The 21,449-nt window shown below is 44.8% G+C and overlaps 1 protein-coding gene across 1 annotated transcript in view; it reads left to right on the top strand.

Moving 5' to 3' along the window:
* LOC143995924 (diacylglycerol O-acyltransferase 1-like) overlaps positions 1-21,449 on the top strand; it is a 33,343-nt gene that overhangs the window by 6,068 nt on the left and 5,826 nt on the right. Inside the window, exon 2 of the mRNA XM_077490687.1 lies at positions 17,596-17,662. The gene's annotated coding sequence lies outside the window, so the exon portion shown is untranslated. The remainder of the gene's footprint in view (positions 1-17,595; positions 17,663-21,449) is intronic.

The following is a 21,449-nucleotide window of genomic DNA, read 5'->3' as shown; positions in this document are numbered from 1 at the left end:
ACTCAGGTATCGCCGGCTGTTGTTGTCCCAGGCAGAATGCATTTGGTATCACTCCGCTTGGGACAGGAGCCGGTGCTATAAAGGAAGCATCTGCAAAGGTGGCTCTGCTCCCTCCGCCGCCGCTTGCTTCATCTACCGCTGGCTTCATTTAAAACACTGGTGCTCTGGGATGGCGGGTCGGCAGCCCACGATCTGGGTTTGAGAACCTGCTATCCCAAAGCAGGAGGTCGCGGGCCACATCAGAAGGCTCCGCAGGCCACATGTTGTCTCCGGGCCACTGGTTGGGCACCCCTGATTTAGAGGAAGGCAAAAACCCCCCTTGGTCATATTGGCTCTAAAAGGGAAAAAATTCCTTCCTGACCCCCTAAAGCAATCGAATCGTCCCTGAATCATCAGTCTAGAGCGTCCAAATCATCTACCTGAAAAATGTTATCTATCATCTATCTGTCTATTGATCACCTATCTATGTATTGATCAGTGTTATCACCTTACTTTCCAGACCCCTAAACCTTCAGATGATTCAGAGGAAGGCAAAAAAAAACCTCCTCGGTCAAATTGGCTCCAAAGGGGAAAAAAATTCCTTCCTGACCCCAAAAGGCGATCGGGTCATCCCTGAATCATCAGGCTAGAGCGGCCAAATTAGGTGGGAGCTGTCGGCTCAGCCTCTCAGCGCTTTGCTGAGCCGGGTACCGATCCAGGCATGTGGGCGGATCTCAACTTCACTGACAGCTCTGTGATGTCAGCCGTCAGCAGGCTTCACCTTTGATCTCCTTTGATCCATGGGAGAAGTACAGCCAAATGTGCTTTGGCTGTATTCCTGCTTTAACCACTTTGGGACCTCCGCACGCCGATATACGTCCGCACTTTGAAAAGGGATATGTTTGTTATGGCAGCAGCTAGCTGCCATAACCCTGGCATCCTCTTCTTCAGCTGGCGGCCCGGTTTCTGATAATAGTGGTCTCTACGGTGGATCCGCAAGATCACTTTGATCGACCTTAAGTGGTTAAGGGCAGGCTTGCTTGGAGGGAGCCTACTCCTCCTTAAGACCCCTTTCACACTGCCAGCAGGCCGTGTCAGCGGTAAAGTGCCGCTTGTTTAGGGACTAATTTATACTACATGGGCGGACCTTAGGGGCGGGGAATATGTAAATAGGGTTCGCCCATGTAGTATAAATTAGTCCCATACCCATACAGTCATCAGGTTGATAAAGGAGCCAATGAGATGTTCCGAAACGCGTCCCTCTTTGATGACTGCTTCCTGTTCTGCTTCCTGTTTGCGGTCCACACTGGTTGCTGGTTATTGTCTCCTGCTGCTGACATCACTTCCAGGATCCTGGTGTTTTGAGACTGTGATTGCAGGCCGGCCTGTCAGTTCTCTTGGAGCTCCCTGCTAGTTTTCCCGTTGGCATCCCCGGGACCCCCCGCTATTGGACACACACAGCCTAAAGAACTGGTATATGCCAGTGACCACTGCCTTCATGCCGGACCACCTACATGGATATTAAAGTGGTTGTAAACCCTTACAACACACTTTGACCTACAGGTAAGCCTAGATTAAGGCTTACCTGTAGGTCCAAGAAATATCTCCTAAACCTACACGGTTTAGGAGATATTTGCCTAAAGACAGGCACCGCCACTGAGCGCGCCGCAGTCAGCGGCGATATGCCGCGAGTGGCGGCTCCCGTGCGCATGCGCGGGAGTGACGTCATCGTGGCTTCGCCGAATGACAGCGGCGGAGCGGCGAGACCCACCGAGAGGATGGATGCGGCGGACTACAGGGGACAGCGCTGGCTCCTGTGTCAGGTAAGTGACACATAATGGGCTACTATACGATGCATAGTAGTCCATTATGCTTTACCTTTGTAGGGAATGAAAGAGGAAGTAAACTCATCAGGGTTTACTTCCTCTTTAATGATATGCTTTGCCAGTCTACATATCTTGTAAGTGTTTTTAACCCTTTTTGGGAAATTAAACAGCTTTTAATTCTACACTTAGAGGTGCCTTTTCTTTTGTTTTTCTGTTTCCTATTCAGAGATTGCTTCTCTCCATAAGTGCAGCCCTAAGTGGGGAAGATACCCTATTATAGACTTTCTGGTTCATAAAGACATCTGTTTTTGCTTGGTACTGAAGTTCAGGGCGCCCTTACAAACTATATTTGGATTTACATCCTTTGAAAGCCTGAAGGTGGTCATTGGTTTTGGGGTCTTGTACGCGGCTAGGCTCCCAAAAAGTCTCTCACATGTGGTATCTCCATACTCGGGAGAAGTATCAGAATGTGTTTTGAGGTGTAATTCCGAGTATACTCATGGCATGTGTGAGAAATATATATTTAAAGTGTTTGTCATTTTCCCAAAGACTTCCATGGACTCAGCTTACCTCTCAGAAAATACCTTGTGGTGTCTACTTTCCAAAAAGTAGTCACTTGGGGGTATGGTTGCCACTTCATCCCTTTAAATCCGAACACATATTAAATTACACGGGTTCTGTGGCTGATTAAGGTGGTAATTAAACTCAGTTGGTGCCTTATCTGCATTTAATTAGCCTCAGAACCCGTGTAATTCAAAGGTGGTTTCATTTAAAGGGATGAGGTGGAAACTCTACTTGGGGGTGTTTGAACTGTCCTGGCATTCCATTCCCAACATTAGAATCTTCCGCCACACATCCACCCACTCTTCTAATGTTGGGCATACATGTTATGTTCTTTTAATTTTTTCGTTGAGACCGGGTTCACACTGTAGCGAACACAGACATTGCATGTGATTCGCACCCGGCACTGCCGTGACGATCAAATGTGATGTCTGTACAATGCAAGATCAGCCAGCCGTACAGTTGTATGGCTGAACTTGCATTGGATTCACTTTAAAATAGGTGCAGGGAGTCGTCCCCCCCGCACTGGAATCGGATTGCATAAGTGTTCTCACCCATGCGATCTGATTCTTGTCCGAATCCACAGTTCGCACTGCGATCTGTAAACCGATCTGCAAAAGTAAAGCGTAATGGGCTACTATGCATCGCATAGTGATGTCACCGCTGTCCCCTCTTCCACGAAGCGCCACCCTTCCTTCCGGGTGTCGTTGCTTCGGCACTGTGAGTGGACGAAGCAGCGATGACGTCACTCCGGCGCATGTGCGCGGGAGCTGTCAGTGACAGCATGTTAGCCTTCACTAATGGCATGCTCAGTGCGCTTGCACCGTTTTCTACGGCGCACATGCGCTGTAGACATCGGTGCCCAGTTTTTGTAAAATATCTCCTTAACCGTGTAGGTTAAGGAGATAGTTCTTGCACTTACAGGTATGCTTTAATCTTAGGTTTACCTGTAGGTTAAAGTGGTCATAGAGCATTTTTGACACATTTTTGGGACCATTGTCATTTATACAGCAATCAGTGCTATACAAATGCACTGATTCCTGTGTAAATGACACTGGCAGTGAAGGGGTTAACCAGGGGTGGCAATGTAGGGGTTAAGTGTGTCCTAGGGGCGTGTTACTAACTGAGGGGGGCGTGGCTGTGTATTAGTGAACACTGATCTCTGCCCCAATCACAGGGAGCAGGGATCAGTGTCACTTGTTGCTAGGCAGAACGGGGGGAGATGCTGTTTACAACGGCATCTCCCCGTTCTCGTTCCCTTTGAGATGATTGCAGGTATCCCCGTGGTGATCGAGTCCGCGGGGCCCGCGACCGGACTCACGGGGTTCCTGGCAGGCGGCGCGCACACGAGGGCAGTAATTTCAACTGGACGTACCTGTATGCCAGTTTCCCTGCCTGTGCCATTCTGCCAATGTACAGCGTTGTGTGCCGGTCGGGAACTGGTTAAAAACTGTATAGGTTTACCTGTAGGTTAAAGTGGTCCCAGAGGGTTTACAACCACTTTAACATTGTAATGACACCCGCAGCGGTCCGCAGAAGGCCGTGTGAACTGCCTGAAGGAGAGGTGCGATGCGGGAACCGGCGTATGGAAGTACAGGCTGAAAGCTGAAGGACTTGTCTACAAGAACCTGACATTGCACTCCTGACCCACTGATCACGGGTGCAATGCTCTCCAGGCTCCTGCAAATAAAAATAATAAGTGCAAAGATGTGTATTTATTATTTTTTCTAGAAAGGTGAACTTAGCCTTTATAAGACTAACTGCCACTGAGGAGTGGAGGAGTGGCCGAGCGTGATATGTCACTTCCGCCCCAGTGGAACGCAGGTGGAGCGCAATTGGCGCCCCTGCTTCCACTTTTACTGCTTTTAGTTGTGCTTGTTCCAAGTTCTATCGTAGCGCTAATTGTTAAATAAAATCATACGTGTTTCACTATGGGAGGCTGTTTCTTCCTTTCAATGCTTTACTGATGATCGGAGACCTGGTGAGTTGATCCAATCTGCTCATGTCGCTTTCTTTGTTGAATCGCTGAGAGACGACCATTGGGAGATAATCGGCTGTATGTGACTCCTGTGATGGGAATCGTATAGATCCGGTGAGTAGGCTGTGTGATGGGGGTTGGTGGAGGAAGATCTGCAGTCATCTTATAGCTGGATTAACACAATTTATTACCATCGGAAGTCATTGATGGAAGTTTTTGGCACATTTATATGATGGATTTTCTTGGACACTGCACCTTCAACCTTGATGGCCACTGGAGATATCTGGGGGCCGTTATATGTATTCACTTGTCTGCACTTTAGAGTATATTTTGTTCATGAGTACTGCACTAATATTACATTCATTCATTTATGGTAATTAAAAGAGAAGTATGGATTTTTTTTGTCCCCTGCCGCCTTTTTACTGAGAACCGAGCCACCGAACATCGCCGACGGCTCGGTTCTCTCACCTCCCCGAGCGGAGAGCTGCTGCCTTTCATAGTAAGTCAGGTTGAAAAAAGACACAAGTCCATCTAGTTCAACCTTAAAAATAATAATAATAATAATACAATCCCATATACACAAACCTATACCCACAGTTGATCCAGAGGAAGACAAAAAACCCCAGCAAAGCATTTTCCAATTTGCTACAGCAGGGGAAAAAATTCCTTCCTGATCCCCCGAGAGGCAATCGGATTTTCCCCGGATCAACTTTACCTATAAATGTCAGTACCCAGTTATATTCTGTACATTTAGGAAAGAATCCAGACCTTTTTTAAAGCGATCTACTGAGCTGACTAGAACCACCTCTGGAGGGATTCTATTCCACATTGTTAGAAAAGTTTTAAATGTTTATTGTGTGACTATTAGAAAAACAATAGTCCTGAGACTGATTTGTTAAAAAGCTTACTTCTGAGCACATTATTGTATTAACTCATTTTATTGTTTTGTCTTAATTAACTCCATAGTAAGTTGTAGAATCATTAGATTTAACTAAATATGATAGCCTAAGAATGTACGGAACATGTATAGCTAATAAAGTGCCAGCCTGTGCCATGACAACGTTATTTATGTTCCCTCAGCCAATAGAAGCACAGAGATGTTATTCTTATGGGGTATGTGAGGGCGTAACACGGTCTTTTGGCAGACATTTTTCTTCAGCTTTCGTGCTGTAAGCATGTCTCTCTGTTGTGGGCCACATCAGAAATAAATTTTCCTGCTTCTCAAGAACACCTGGAGTTTTTTTTACTGATCACAAGGGAAATTCCTAACATTTTTGGTCTTTCGAGCCGGGAGCAACACGCTGGTTTTCAGATCAGACTGCCCCGACAACACTTCGGTGAGTATTGGACTTTGAAGCTCACCGATCGATTAAAAGTCCCCCCAATCAAAGTTATTGGTGAAAAAGGGGCGGGGGCAAAAAAGATCTGGATTCCACTGTCTGTTTTCGAACCTTGTGTGATCCAGTCCAGGTGTTTGAGAGGTAAGATAATTTAAATTATTCTTAATTCTTTCTGAGTCTTTTCTTCTCTTTCTCTTTGCTTCTGGTTTAATGTGTTGTAATTGCCGACATTGGTATTGATTGTATAATATCTAGATGATCCAGTGCTCGTAGACAGAGACACTTGGGGACGTTGTCTAAGGTAAAAAATTACGTCGCCCGCTGTCCGGACAGATAACAAAAAGATTTGAGGTATACCGAATGTCAGAGGTTGATTGCCTGACTATTTCAGCGCTGTTTAGTTAAGTGATCTACAAAGATCGCAAGGCTATCTTTTTTCTGTGTGTTTACTTATCTTTGTTCATGTTTAACCCTTTTTGATTCTCTCGATAGTGTGGGGAGTGCTGATGTTTTTTTTTCTCTTGTATTGCTGCTTTGTTCGTTTCTAAAAGGAGATAAGAAGTCATTCTTCACCTAAGCACTGCACTCACCCTCCCCCTCCCCTCATGGAAGGATTGTTTCTGCTAGAAGTTGTAAAGTTAACCCTTGATTAGCTATGACAATACAGAAGGGTTATATTGTATATATTGAAACTTAGCATAAAAGAAAAAGAAGGTAGATGGCATTTTGGAGTAAATAGAATGTTGTAGAATTATCAGGTGGCTTGATGAATGTGAAAAGAAAAGAAAAAAAAAGGCTGAGAATGTTTTCATTGCTATGAAGGTTAAGAAGCTGTTTCTCAGAAACAAGAAAATGCAGATTGCCTGACAGAGGTTAATTTGTGCATCTGTGAAAATATTAGGACTTTTGGTGGGAAAAAGAGTCTGAAAAATAGTCTTAAAGTAAATATTTATATTGGATTGGAGTTATTTTTAGAATTCATAGACTTTCAACTGTGAAGTGTTAATGATGCAATGCTGTTTATATTTGGGTACATTTATAAGTCAAAAGGCTAAGTTCTGAATCAGAATACTAAAAAAAATTAAAAAGAAAGAAAGTTCTATTTTGGGGCCCTGTGGATAAGCTTAAAATGTCAGGACCCAAAGTTCAAAAAAGGTATGGGTTGGAAATGGCGGAGTATTGGCTTCAGCATGCTAATATTAGGGTAGAAGGAAAAAGAACAAAGGAAAAATGCCAAGCCCAATTGTCCCTAGTGGACAAAGAGGATGATCTCATCTGCTATACCCAGAGACCACCTCCCTATAATGGTCCTCCCCCTCAGGTGCAAGTAACTGCCCAGAGTAACACCTTCCCTGTGACATCCACCCCTGTCAAAGGAACCGCCTCTGAACAAAACCCCAACTCCACTTCCTCAATCTCTCCAGACAGTAGTTCAGTCCTGGAGATGAACAGATCGATCCTTGAAACATTAACTGACGCCATAACTCATGCACTAGGTGCCCCAGCAGGAGCCAAGAGACTAAGTAAACCTCCTATTAGGTATGGTGTGGAGGACGGTGAGGAATACCCCTTGATAGAGGTCCCAAACCCAAGGGGAGGACAGAATGATGCACTGGGCCAGCCATATCCCTTGACTATGACTGTTTTTCGACCATGGACTGACAGTGATATACAAAAGGCTACAGAACACATAAAACATCCAAAATTAGGTCCAGCTGAATTCATTGAAAACATAGAGGGATTACGGAACAGTTATAAATTGAATGGGGTGGAAGTAGAGAGAGCCCTGAGGAGAGTATTAGGGTCAGATTGGGCTTCGGTAAAGGGGGATTGGGACCCCTGCGCCCCAGAAAATGCACATGGACGGGGGGATCCATTGCCTCCAGAAAGCCCAGACTTAGGAAACAGGTTGACTGCCCTACTGAACAGATGCCAGCTTAGATGGGTACAACGGACTGATTGGCAAAAAAATAAATATGACAGTACAAGAAGACAAAGAAAGTGTCAGTGACTACCTAAATAAATTACGAGAGATTTTTAGAGTGTTCTCCGGGCTCCCCGAAGCTGAGGATGTGTATAGTGCATATCAGCAACAGCTAAAGATTGCTTTTTTAAATGGATTGAAACAGGATCATAAGGATTACATTGTTAAAAACATGGTTACTTACCGAACTGCATCAGTTTTATGTTTTACAATATGCTAAGCATTCTGAGAAGTATTTGAAAGCAAAAGCAAAAAAGAATGTGAAAGTAAAGGTTTTTATGCAAGGTGATGAAGGAGAGGAGGATGCAGAAGAGTACACTGCTGAGGCAGAACCAGAGGGGTCTCATAGAGGAAGGATTACTCTACAGAAATAGACAGTGCAACGAGAGTACTTCCACCCTGTGTACAAGCACTGGTAGCATCAGTGGTGTAGTGGTTAGCACTCTCGCCTAGCAGTGAAGGGGGTCACTGGTTCGAATCCCAATCATGACGCTGCCTGCCTGGAGTTTGCATGTACTCCCTGTGCCTGCGTGGATTTCCTCCGGGTGCTCTGGTTTCCTCCCGCACTCCGGAGACATGCAGGTGGGTTGATTGGCTTCTGTCCCGGTTTGGCCCTGGTATATGAATGGGGACGTTGGATCCTTGGGGGTGGAGAACGATGTGGTGTACAGGGGTAGAGGCTAGGCTGAACCGGATGGACTGGTGTCTTTATTCAACTTTACTAACTGAAAAGGTACCACATGCAGTGTTTGTTATCCTGTTACAGCAAAAGATATCACATTTGAGCCCAGCACGACACCTTTCTTGCATGACAATACTCTTGACACAACCTCACTTAACAATACAGAGGTGTACTACATTAAAACCATCCACACTACCACTTCCTACTGACGGGTATAAACATGACTGCACTGCTGCCATCACTGAAAAGGTACTGCCACGAAGTGATCTGAAAGATGTACCATTATCTAACCCTGACATGATACTTTTTGTTGATGGTTCTAGTAAGAAAAATCCAGATGGCACAAATGCAACAGGATATGCAGTAGTGACACAGGATGAGATTTTGGAAGCGGGGTCACTACCAAAACATTATTCAGCACAAGTTGCAGAACTTGTAGCATTGACAAGAGCATGTATACTGTCAGAAGGAAAATCTGTAACCATATACACTGACAGTCAATATGCCTTTTCAACAGTGCATGTTTTCGCACAACAATGGAAAAACAGGGGGATGGTCACCTCCAGTGGTAAACCAATTTCACATACGGACTTCATTTTAGAACCAAAAAAGCTTGCAATCTGTAAATGTCAAGCACATACAAAATATACGGACCCCATCTCAAAGGGGAATAAAAGGGCAGATGAAGCTGCACATAAAATAATGACGAGAAATCATAGTGATAGATCATACAGTCCTTACTGATATGCAGCAAAATGCCCCCCTGGGGAAAACAATATTGGAAAACAAAGGGTTGCACAATAATTGATGATATTTACACATCACCTGAAGGGAAACCGGTATTACCAAAATCTTTATTTAGGTATGCAGCAGTATTGACACATGGAGTAACGCATGTGTCAAACAGGGGGATGACTGAGATGTTAAAGTATGTACAGCCTATGGATTCACAAATTACTAAAAAAAACTTTTTGCTCTCAATGTCTTATATGTGCAAGACACAATGCTCAGGGAGGTATAAGACCACGGAAAGGGAAGTTCCCTACACCACAATATCCATTCCAACACATTTGCATGGATTTTATTGAATTAGACAAATGTGAAAGGAAGAAATATTGTTTGGTACCCAGGCACCCTGACCAAATGGGTGGAGATATTCCCGACAGGAAGTGCAGATGCACAGACTGTAGCCAAAGCATTACTAAGAGATATTATTCCTAGATTTGGAATCCCTGAAAGGATTTACAGTGATAATGGACCCCATTTTGTAATTAACAAATATACAACATTTGATAGAAGTGATGAGAATTAAAGGGAAATACCATTGTGCCTATCATTCCCAATCAGCTGGATTGGTAGAAAGACATAATGGCATTCTAAAAAGCAAACTGAGAAAAGTTATGGAAGAAATAGGTAAAAATAATTGGATGTATTGCCTACTAGTAGCTGTGACCAGTATGTATATCACACCCCCAAAAGAAGATGAAAAGGTGCATGTGGGAGATTGGGTCTCAATAAAAAGTAATAAGAAAAAAAAACAGTGGTAACTCCCCAAGGTGGGATGGTCCTTTCAAAGTCCTTTTAACTACCCTTACTGTGATAAGGATTGCAGAGAGGTCTACCTGGATTCACCAGTCCCATTGTAAAAACGTTTCACAGGCAGAGTAGGGCCAGTTGGCTACAAGAGGTCCAGAAAGTCCGGCTACAAAGGGAGGTCTCACACAAGGTGGGACTTGTCTCAAACCGGTGAAGTCTCCCTCCCCTTCCAACTCCCCTATCCTATCCGCTGGAACTCTGTAGCTGGTTAGGATGAAAGGGACAGTAATTATCCTTGGGTTACTGGTGACTCTAGGAGAGGCATCCATAAGAGGGGGTAGGCGCTATGGAAGAGTAGAGGAACCTTTGAATTGGGAAAGAACAGGAAAAGCATTAAATCTAACCTTTATAGAGGGAATAACTAGCACTATACTGGTAGACTTCTGTCAGATTGTAGATTGTGGGGATACAACTGGGCCTAGAGGACTTCTATGGGCAGATAAATATATCTGCTGGCTCTGGAATAAGGCAGGATGTCAAGCATGGGATCAGGCCCTGTGGACTACAGCGCATCAAGATTGGGGGTATAATCAACCAGGGGCTAAAAAGAGTGGTATAAAGGAGAGACTCGTAATCACAAAAGCGGCCAACTCCCCCTGCACAAATAGTAAGAACTGTAACCAACTATTAATAACATTAAAGGAGCCGAGGAAGGAAGATCAGCGGTTGTATTCCATGGGAGCATGGGTGTCAGGAACTGACCCCTCAGGAACATTTTTCCTTGAGGTATTACCACCTAATAAAATTAAACAACAGGAAAAAGTAGACTCAGAAGGGAAAGAAGAAGGCCATACTAAAATAGAAGTTCTGAGTAAAACTGTAAGATTCACTAACCTAACAATAGAAGATGCCATAGCTTTGGAGACAGGCTACCAAGGAAGAAAAAAAAAAATGAGTGGTTAGAATGGTTGAGGTACACGGTTAGAACTCTGAAAAAGGAAAACTGTTTAGTTTGTGCCGGAGCCAGACCACATTTAGCAACAGTTCCTTTTCCTCTAGATCACAATACAGATCCAGTAGGTTTAAAATGTATGTTGCAATTTGTATAATAAGAGCTATAAACCTGAAACAAATTCTACTCGTCACACATTGAGTTTGTTGTTTCCCCCAGTACAGAGACCTCAGATACCTCCAGCGGTTACCGCTTATCCGGGCAACTTTACTTGTTTTGCACTCCCAGGGAACCGTAGCGCGGTGGATCTTGGGTCACTACCCGATGACTACTGTGTGGAGAGGATTAACACGGACAACGGTGACTGGGTTGAACATGACATTCAGAGAGCTGATGTCTGGTGGATGTGTGGGGATAAGAAACTGCAAGCTGGACTACCGGCCAATGCCCAAGGGGATTGCGCTATGGTCCAGCTGGCTATGCCCCTGAGAATCCTGTCAGAATACCCGTGGACTAAGAGTCACCGACAGTATCATAGGGACACCTCTCCCTTGGGGTCATTTGACTATCAGATCTACATAGATGAGATTGGGGTTCCTCGCGGGGTGCCGGACGAGTTTAAAGCCAGGAATCAGGTGACAGCTGGGTTTGAGTCTCTTCTCTGGTGGGTGACTATAAATAAAAATGTTGACTGGATTAATTATATATATATTATAACCAACAACGATTTGTAAACTATACTAGGGATGCTGTGAAGGGCCTAGCAGAACAGTTGGCCCCCACATCTCTAATGGCCTGGCAGAACCGAATGGCTTTAGATATGGTCTTAGCTGAAAGAGGAGGGGTATGCAAAATGTTTGGTAGCATGTGTTGTACATTTATCCCCAACAATACAGCTCCTGGAGGGACCGTGACCAGAGCCTTGGAAGGACTGACTGCGCTATCGAATGAATTGGCGGAAAACTCAGGTATTAATGATCCATTCACAACTTGGCTTGAAGGATGGTTCGGTAAATGGACTGGATTTATCACATCATGTTTGATCTCAATCGCTGTGGCTTTGGCCGTTTTGGTCACTTGCGGATGCTGCTGCATTCCCTGTATTCGAGGACTTTCACAAAAACTCATTGAAACTGCCGTCTCAAGAACAATGTATCAAACCCTCTCTACCTCTGAGGATACCTATGTGGACATTGAAGCTCAACTTAATGACATACAGTCCGAAAGTGTATAACACAGGGACTTTCATCGAAATGTGTTGAGATAAAATAGTCACACAAAGAGGAGGGAATGTTAGAAAAGTTTTAAATGTTTATTGTGTGACTATTAGAAAAACAATAGTCCTGAGACTGATTTGTTAAAAAGCTTACTTCTGAGCACATTATTGTATTAACTCATTGTATTGTTTTGTCTTAATTAACTCCATAGTAAGTTGTAGAATCATTAGATTTAACTAAATATGATAGCCTAAGAATGTACGGAACATGTATAGCTAATAAAGTGCCAGCCTGTGCCATGACAACGTTATTTATGTTCCCTCAGCCAATAGAAGCACAGAGATGTTATTCTTATGGGGTATGTGAGGGCGTAACACGGTCTTTTGGCAGACATTTTTCTTCAGCTTTCGTGCTGTAAGCATGTCTCTCTGTTGTGGGCCACATCAGAAATAAATTTTCCTGCTTCTCAAGAACACCTGGAGTTTTTTTTACTGATCACAAGGGAAATTCCTAACACACATCTCTGCAACTCTTACTGTAAAGAAACCTTTCCATATTTGGAGATGAAATCTTTTTAACCTCTAGACGTAAAGAGTGCCCCCTTGTCCTCTGTGGGGACCTTAAAGTGAATAACTCACCACCAAGTTCAGTATATGGACCCCTTATGTCAGCAGCTCTCCTGCTCTGCTCCTCCATGCTCATTGGAGCACTGAGCTGTGGAGGGGCGGGGATCACCGTCTCAGCGTCTTGCAGAGAGGCAGAGACTGCAATCAGTCCAGGTAGCTGGCAGATCTAGACAATTCTGTATATATGTCAGCCCCCCCAATCCTGTATATATGTCAGCCCCCCCAAACCTGTATATATGTCAGCCCCCCTCACATCTGTATATATGTCAGCCCCCCCACACACACCTGTATATTATTACACCCCCCCAAACCTGTATATATCAGCCCCCACACATACACACCTCTATATATGTCTGCACTCCCCCCACACACCTGTATATATATCAGCGCCCCACCCCCCACACACACCTGTATATATGTCAGCGTCCCCCCCCCACACACATCTGTATATAGGTCAGTGCCCCCCCACACACACCTGTATATATGTCAGGGCCCCCCCACACACACACCTGTATATATGTCAGTGTCCCCCCCCCACACACACACCTGTATATATGTCATCGACCCCCACACACACCTGTATATATGTTAGCATGCTGCCGTGGTTCATGTCTTTTGACTAATTAAATAAAAAACTTGAAAAAGAAACAACCTTTTGAAGATTTATTTTAGAGGAAGACAAAACCCCCCCCCCCCCCCTTTGTCAAATTGGCTCCAAAGGGGAAAAAATTCCTTCCTGACCCCATCAGTCCAGAGCGCCCAAATCATCTACCTGTAAAATTCCATCTATCATCTATCTGTCTATCTATCACCTATCTATGTATTGATCAGTGTTATCACCTTACTTTTCTGACCCCTAAACCTTCAGATGATTCAGAGGAAGGTGAAAACCCCCCTGGTGGAATTGGCTCCAAGGGGGAAAAATTCCTTCCTGACCCCATAAGGCGATCGGATTGTCCCTGAATCATCAGTCTAGAGCGCCCAAATCATCTACCTGAATAATTCAATCTAGTGTTCTATTCAGATATCCTACATCCTTTCAGAGGATGAGATCTACCTGGACAACATGGAGGAAATCAAAACTCCCTGGGGGGTGTCCTGTGGGTATCTAATTATTGATCTGTCATCGCTATCCTCGGATTCTTCAGAATTAATGCCTTTCCAGGCCCCTAAACCTTCAGATGTTCCAGAAGAAGACGGAAAAATTCCTTGGGCAGATTGGCTCCAATGGGGATAAAATTCTCTTGACGCCCCCTGAATTATCAGTCTAGGGTACGCAGTTCATCTCCCTGTAAAATGCTCATAACATAGAGACGGGTTAGTGACATCAAGAGTACCACATTCATACATGTACAGAAATCATGTAAAGAACATTGATGTCTGATGGGACATGCGGCTTTAGTGACGACTGCTGTGTCCTAATGTGACATCTGTGCAGGTAGGTGCACAACCCTCCCCTCCCCCCCCCCCCCTCCACACATATCACATTAGGACTCAGCGGCTGTGTCTCTACAGCTGTGTGTCCCAGTAGACATCTTCAACCCAGAGGGGGCTGACCGGGAGCCCCGGATATGGGAAGAGAATGGAGAGGAGGAGCCGATGAAGGGACTGAGTGAGTAATCCTTCATCCTTACACTACCCGGCACTGAACACGGCTCGGCCCGGGTGCACACAGAGCACATGCCATTCCCTTAGATGAAGCTTCAAGCTGTGTTGTCTGTGCCCCCAGTGAGGATGGCAGAGCTGGCTATGTGCCCCTCTCTCTCCCCCCCCACCCCCCCACCCACCTCACCCTCCCCTCTCAATTACCCTCTCTCACCCCCTCTCTCTCTCTCTCTAATCCCCCTCTCTGTCAACCTCCACCTTCCTCTCTCACCCTCACCCCTTTCTGTCCCTCCCTCTCTAACCCCCTTTCTCTCTCCCTCTCCCCCTCTCTCTCTCACCCCTCCCCCTCTCTGTCAACCCCTACCTTCCTCTCTCACCCCCCACCCCTCTCTCTCTAACCCTCCACCCCCGCCCTCGCTCAACCCCCCCTGTCACTCCCTACCCTCCCTCTCTCACCCCCACCCCTTCTCTCTCAACCTCCTCTCTCTCTCTCACCCCCCCATCATCCCCACCTTCCTCTCTCTCTCTCTCTCTCTCTCTCTCTCTCTCTCTCTCTCTCACCCCTCCCTCACTCCCCACCCCTCTCATCCCTCACCCTTCTCTCTCTCTTACTCCCCTCCCTCTCTGTCCCTCCTTTCTTTTTCTCACCCCCACACTTTCTCTCTCTCAGCCCCCCTCTCTCTCTCTCACTCACCCCCTCTTTCTCTCACTCTTAACCCCACCTCCTCTCTCTCTCACCCCCTCCTCCCTTATTTATATACTTGCAGATCCAAAGTGAATGTCCGGGGGTGGAGGTCTCTTCTCTAACTTGGCCCAGTCAAAGTTCTTGAAGAACGGGTGCCTTTTGAGGTCCTCTACCTTTGTCTTTCGTGTTTCTTGGTCGATGCATAAGAGCTATAAAAGACAATGAAATAACATAAGAAACATTGAAAAAAAAACCCCACAATATTTGAACAATAGAACTCCACCCCCCACCCCACTCAGTTTAAATTTGATTCTGTCAGTTACATGTTTCAGCTTCCTTTGACTTTCAAACCTGTTACTACCGTATGTCGGGAATGGATTTATTCTTAGTGCGGTCCCTTATTTGTGTAATATTAGCTTATAATAGATTTTAATATCAATTAATAATAATGTATTAAAAATGATCTTTTTACTAAAATGCAAATGCCATTCTTTTTAATTAGAATGATGGCAACACCAGCAGAAGTTTATATTTTGTCTGTTTAAGGAATGTCCCCAAAAAACAAATTTTCGGCATATGTGACAGCCCCATCACTTTCCGTATGAACCACACAGACCACACAATTCAAGTTCTAAACATCTTCAGCAATGGAATGTTCGGGGGCACAAGGGCTGCTTCTTTGTTTACACAAATGATGGGGCACTATCCTATCCGCTGGAACTCTGTAGCTGGTTAGGATGAAAGGGACAGTAATTATCCTTGGGTTAGACTTTCTCTGTAACTCAAAACATGTAACCAGTAAAAAAATTGAAAGCGTCGCCTATGGGGATTTTTAAATACCAAAGTTTGGCGCCATTCCACGAGCGTGTGCAATTTTTAAGCATGACATGTTGGGTATCTATTTACTCGGCATATCTTCCTCTTTCACATTATGCAAAAAAATTGGGATAACCACAGTTTTTTTTTTGTTTTTTTTTATATTTAAAGCATGAAACAGTTTTTTTTCTGAAAAAAACGTGTTAGAAAAATTGCTGCGCAAATACCGTGCGAGATAAAAAGTTGCAACGACTGCCATTGTATTTTCTAGGGCCTTTGCTAAAAAAACATATGTAATGTTTGGGGGTTCTATGTAATTTTCTAGCAAATAAATTACATGTAGGAGAGAAATGTCAGAATTGGTCTGGATGCGAAGTGGTTAAACCCAAAAGCAACCAGTTACTATATAGCAGCTTTTCAATTCTTAGGTGTGATGACTGTATGTATTTTCTTTTTTAGGCTTCCTTTCTTCTATTTTCATCTTGTGATCCAGCCAGCAAGTCTGTTTTTTTTTTTCAAAAGAATAAGCTCTCCTGCAGTGTCTTCGCCAGAGTTCCCCCTTAAATCTAGGTTTCCATCAGATTCCCCTCTTACATCAGAGTCCTCATCAAAGTCCACCCCTTACTCTGAAGTCCTTCCTTACATCGGGGTATTCATCAGAGCCCCCCACCTACATTGGAGTCCCCATCAGAGCCCCCCTTACATTGGATCCCTCATCAGAGTCCTTCTTTACATCAGAGTACTCATTAGAGCTCTCCCTAACATCTGGGTCCCCATCAAAATCCCCTCTTACATCAGAGTCTCCCCTTACATTGGAGTCCCCATCAGAGTCCTTCCTAACATCAGAGTGTTGATCAGAGCCCCCTCTTACATCGGAGTCCCCATCAGAGTCCTTCCTTAGGAGTTCCCCCTTATATCTAGGTTCCCATCAGATTCCCCTCTTCAAAGTTCCCCTCTTATGCCCTGTACACACGGTCGGATTTTCAGACGGAAAACGTTTAATGGGAGCTTTTTTTTGGAAATTCTGACCGTGTGTAGGCTCCATCGGACATTCTCCATCGGAATTTAAGTCACACAAAATTTTCGATCTGGTTCTCAAATTTTCCAACAACAAAATCCGTCGTAAATTCCGATCGTGTGTACACAATTCCGTCGCACAAAGTTCCACGCATGCTCGGAATCAAGGAGAAGAGCCGCACTGGCTATTGAACTTCATTTTTTCTCGGCTCGCCGTACGTGTTGTACATCACCGCGCTCTTGGCAATCGGAATTTCCGAAAAGATTTGTGTGACCGTGGGTATGCAAGACAAGTTTCAGTCAACATCCGTCGGAAAAAATCCCATGGATTTTGTTGTAGGAATGTCCGATCGTGTGTACGCGACATGCAATGCTGTAAATAAATTAAATTTATGTTTTTCCCCACAAATAGAGCTTTCTTTTGGTGTTGTGTTATCACCTCTGCCGTTTTTATTTTTTTTGCTATAAACAAAAATAGACCGACAATTTTGAAAAAAAAAAACAAGATTTGTTTACTTTCTGCTATAAAACAAATGCAATATAACAAAAATGTAAAAAATCAAATTTCTTCATCAGTTTAGGCCAATATGTATTCTGCTACATGTTTTTGCTAAAACAAATCCCAATAAGCGTATATTGATTGGTTTGCGCAAAAGTTATAGCATCTACAAACGATGGGATAGATTTATGGAATATTTATTCATTTTTATATTAGTAATTAGGGTTGCACCGATACCGAGTACTTGTACTCGGGCAAATGCTCCCGATACCTGACCCAATACTTTTTGTAGGAAGAGGCAGCTCCCAGAAGTCAGTGGGCGGAGCGGAGAGCGATTCCTGGGCTGGCAGCAGAGGAAGGTAAGCTGGCTGGGGGCAGGGGTGTGGGTTGCACTCGCAGCTGCCAGAATTGGTGACCCGGGCCGTCACATTCGTTAACAGAAGTGACTGTCCCCGAGATTGAACAGCACAATGCCCATCTTGGTACACCCTGCACTCAGCCTCAGTAAGCCAGCAGTCACAAGGCAGCAGCGGACATCTGGTTACACCCAGCCCATATAGTTTACTAACTATATGGGCTGGGTGTAACAAGATGTCCGCTGCTGCCTTGGGTGTACCAAGATGGGCATCACAGCACTTGTATACTCAAGAAAGTTTGAACTTTGACTGTTATTGTCTCTCTCATCATTTCATTGCCACTGCCTGCCCATTAATTACACCTATCATTGCCCATAAGTGCCACCTATCAGAGCCCATAAATACCACCTATCAGTGCCCATAAATGCCACCGTTCAGAGCCAGCATACCAGTGCCCATAAGATCCACCTATCAGTGCCCATAAATGCCACGAATCAGTGCCAGCATATCAGTGCCCATCAGTCAGTGCCAGCATATCAGTGCCACCTATCGGTGCTGCATATCAGTGCCACCTATGAGTGCCCATCAGTTCTACTGTCCAATGACAATAAAAAAAAGTATTGGTAATCGGTATCAGCGGGTACTTGAAAAAAAGTATCAGTACTTGTACTCGATCTTAAAAAAAGTGGTATCAGTACAACCCTGCTAGTAATAGTGGCGATCAGCGACACATTTGACACGTGGGAACCAGTGACACTAATATAATGATCATTGCTAAAAATATGCACTGTCACTGCACTAATGACACTGGCAGGGAAGGGGTTAAACATCAGGGGCGATCAAAGGGTTAAATGTGTCCCTAACGAGTGTTTGTGTGTACAGTGTGCTGCTTTCACTAAGGGATGTGACAGATTTTCTTCCCTGCTTTTCAGGGAAACAAAATCCAACACATCCCGGCTGTCAGGATGGAGCTCTGCATTGTTTATATGTACAGAGCTCCGTCCAGCCTCTCTCCTCCCCGATCAGCGGGTGCCGGCAGACGTCCATTAGCCGGCACCTGCTGATCGGCTTCTGCTGTGACAAATTACCCCCCAATTTGGACGTGCAGAATGACGTATATATATATATGTGATTCAGCACAGAACGGCAGCACTGTAGCAGTAAATCTGCTATAAGGCGATCGGCAAGTGGTTATTGTGCCGGTATGATTTCAGAACGTGTCTCCATGTGCAATGTGTGATTGTATAGGTACTGTACATGAAGGACGTAATGATATTTCAAGGTTACATAGTTTGTCTGGTTGAAAAAAGTCACCATCTACTGTAGTCGTTGAAACAATAAAAGGGGAAATTTTTTTTTTTACGATCCTATATACACGATCCTATATACACAATCCTATATACACAGAGAAAGGCGAAAAAAACCCAGCAAAGCGTGATCCAATTTTCTCCAGCAGGGGGGAAAAAAATCCTTCCTAAACCCTGAGAGGCAATTGGATTTTCCATGGATCAATTTGACCTATAAATGTACCCAGTTATATTATATACATTTAGGAAAGAAGTCAGGCCTTTTTTTAACCACTTGCCTACTGGGCACTTTTACCCCTTTCCTGCCCAGGCCAATTTTCAGCTTTCAGCGCTGTCACACTTTGGATGACAATTGCGCTGTCATGCAAATGCTGTACACATATGAGATTTTGTATAATTTTTTCACACGTATAGAGCTTTCTTTTGGTGGTATTTAATCACTGCTGGGGTTTTTTATTTTTTGCTCAACAAACGAAAAAAGACTGAAAGTTTGGGGGAAAAAAATGTCATAGTTCTAAAATTTTGCAAACAGGTAATTCTTTCCTTCACTGATGTGCACTAATGAGGCTGCACTGATGGACACTGATAAGCTGCACTAATATGCACTTATAGGCTCCGCTGATGAGGTGGCACTGATGGGCACTGATAGGTAGCACTGATGGGCACTTATGAGGTGGCATTGATGAGCACTGATGAGCACTGATTGGTGGCCCTGATAGGTGGCACTGAAGGGCACTGATAGGTAGCACTGATGAGGCGACATTGATGAGCACTGATTGGTGGCACTGATAGGCTGCACTGATGGGCACTGATAGGCTGCACTGATTGGCGGCACTGATAGGTGGCACCTGTGGGTACTGATGAGGCGGCACTGATGAGCACTGATAGGTGGCACTGATAGGCAGCACTGATAGGTGACACTGAAGGGCACTGATAGGTGGCACTGGTGGGTACTGATGACGCGGCACTGATAGGCAGCAGTGATAGGTGGCACTGATGGGTACTGATGACGCAGCACTTATATGCAGCCTTCCTCTGGATCAACTGTAGGTATATGGGATTTTATGTTTTTTTATTGGTTGAACTAGATGGGCTTGTGTCTTTTTTCAACCTGACTAACTATGTAAGTATTATAGGTGACGCTGATGAAGCGGCACTGATGGGCATTGATTGGCAGCACTGATGGGCACTGATTTGCAGCACTGATGGGCATAGTTGGGACTGCACTGATTATCAGTGTGATATCTCTTACACAAGCCAGTTATCAGCTCTCTTCTCCCCTCTTCATGCTGTCAGCCTGAGGAAAGGAATGCCGATAACGGCTTGTGTGTTTACATTGTAACCGAGGTGTGTCTAAAAAGTTTGGTGAATGGTCCGATATCTCAACGGCAACATGGGTCAGGTGGGCTCGCATGCACGTGGCTATCCTATCCAGGGAAACATTGAGAAGCGCCACCTAGCATGGTGTACACATGACCCTCAGGGTGGAATGTGGTCATTGTGAGAGGTAGGGTCACAGTGCAATGGAACATCAAGTGAACATCAAGTTCTGCTACAAGTTGGGGTAAACAACGATGGAGACGCATGAAATATTGGTGCAACATGATCGTGCCAGTGCAACAAATGCTGGCATGAGATCAGTGACTGACGGCGGGGAATTGGGTGTTAGCAAGGACACGGTGCGCACCAATCTCTGCGAAGATTTGTGTAAGCGGAAGTTCTCTTCCCAGGTCGGGCGCACAAGCTGACAGACGAACAGAAAGTAAAATAGATAGAAGACTCTGGAGACCCTTGTGCGCCAATCCTTGGTTTGGCGCGGTCTACCTGTTCTCGATCGCCCACCGTACTCCCATGATCGGGCGCCTGCGGACTTCTTGTCTGTTTCCCCGCCTGTAGAGCACCATGAAAGCCGCACGTTTTGCGGACGTGGCAGCAATCCAAGGATGTGTGACAATGAACGATTCCTAAAGAGGCTTTTGCTGACAGTTTCCAGAAGCTTTATGAATCTTGTTGGTATTATTTGTTGTTTGGACCTGTAATAGGACCAAGAAACAGTAGGATGCATTTTATCATACCTAAAAACACTGACACTAAGGGGTGTATTTATGCATGTACACAACATTACCAAAAGTATTGGGGCGCCTGCCTTTACACACACATGAACATTAATGGCATTCCAGTCATAGTCCGTAGGGTTCAATATTGAGTTGGCCCACCCTTTGCAACTATAACAGCTTCATCTCTTCTGGGAAGGCCGTCCACAAGGTTTAGGAGTGTGTCTATAGGAATGTTTGGTCATTCTTCCAGAAACGCATTTGTGAGGTCAGGCACTGATGTTAGACGAGAAGGCCTGGCTCGCAGTCTCCGCTCTAATTCATCCCAAATGTGTTCTATCGGGTGGAGGTCAGGACTCTGTGTAGGCCAGTCAAGTTCCTCCACCCCAAACTCGCTCATGCATGTCTTTATGGACCTTGCTTTGTGCA

This window comes from Lithobates pipiens, unplaced genomic scaffold (assembly GCF_037356315.1).
Source record: "Lithobates pipiens isolate NorthernLeopardFrog02 unplaced genomic scaffold, aLitPip1_a1.2 Scaffold_19, whole genome shotgun sequence".
In the NCBI taxonomy this organism is placed as follows: domain Eukaryota; kingdom Metazoa; phylum Chordata; class Amphibia; order Anura; family Ranidae; genus Lithobates; species Lithobates pipiens.
The sequence above is the reverse complement of the archived record's forward strand: the minus strand, read 5'-3'. Positions and strand labels throughout refer to the sequence as shown.